Source organism: Odontomachus brunneus, unplaced genomic scaffold (genome assembly GCF_010583005.1).
Source record: "Odontomachus brunneus isolate Ranch 3 - 2012 unplaced genomic scaffold, Obru_v1 Obru_scaffold_243, whole genome shotgun sequence".
NCBI classification, from domain to species: Eukaryota; Metazoa; Arthropoda; class Insecta; order Hymenoptera; family Formicidae; genus Odontomachus; species Odontomachus brunneus.
Genome location: NW_022639693.1, coordinates 204,661 through 204,872, shown reverse-complemented (window position 1 = coordinate 204,872; position 212 = coordinate 204,661).

Sequence of the window (212 nt, the reverse complement as noted above, 5' to 3'; positions counted from 1 at the left end):
ACTTCCGCCGCGCGGCAAGCATTATCGCGTCCTGTGTGCAGGAGCCATAAAGCTGCGTTCGGAAACACACATTAGGTTTGTCGCGTCGCATGCCCCAAGGTGCTCCTACTCGCTCCAACGCACTTTGATTGGTCCGCGTAGTGACGTAAACCAATCAGAGTGCGTTGGAGCGAATAGGAGCACGTTGAGGCATGCGACGCGACAAACCTATC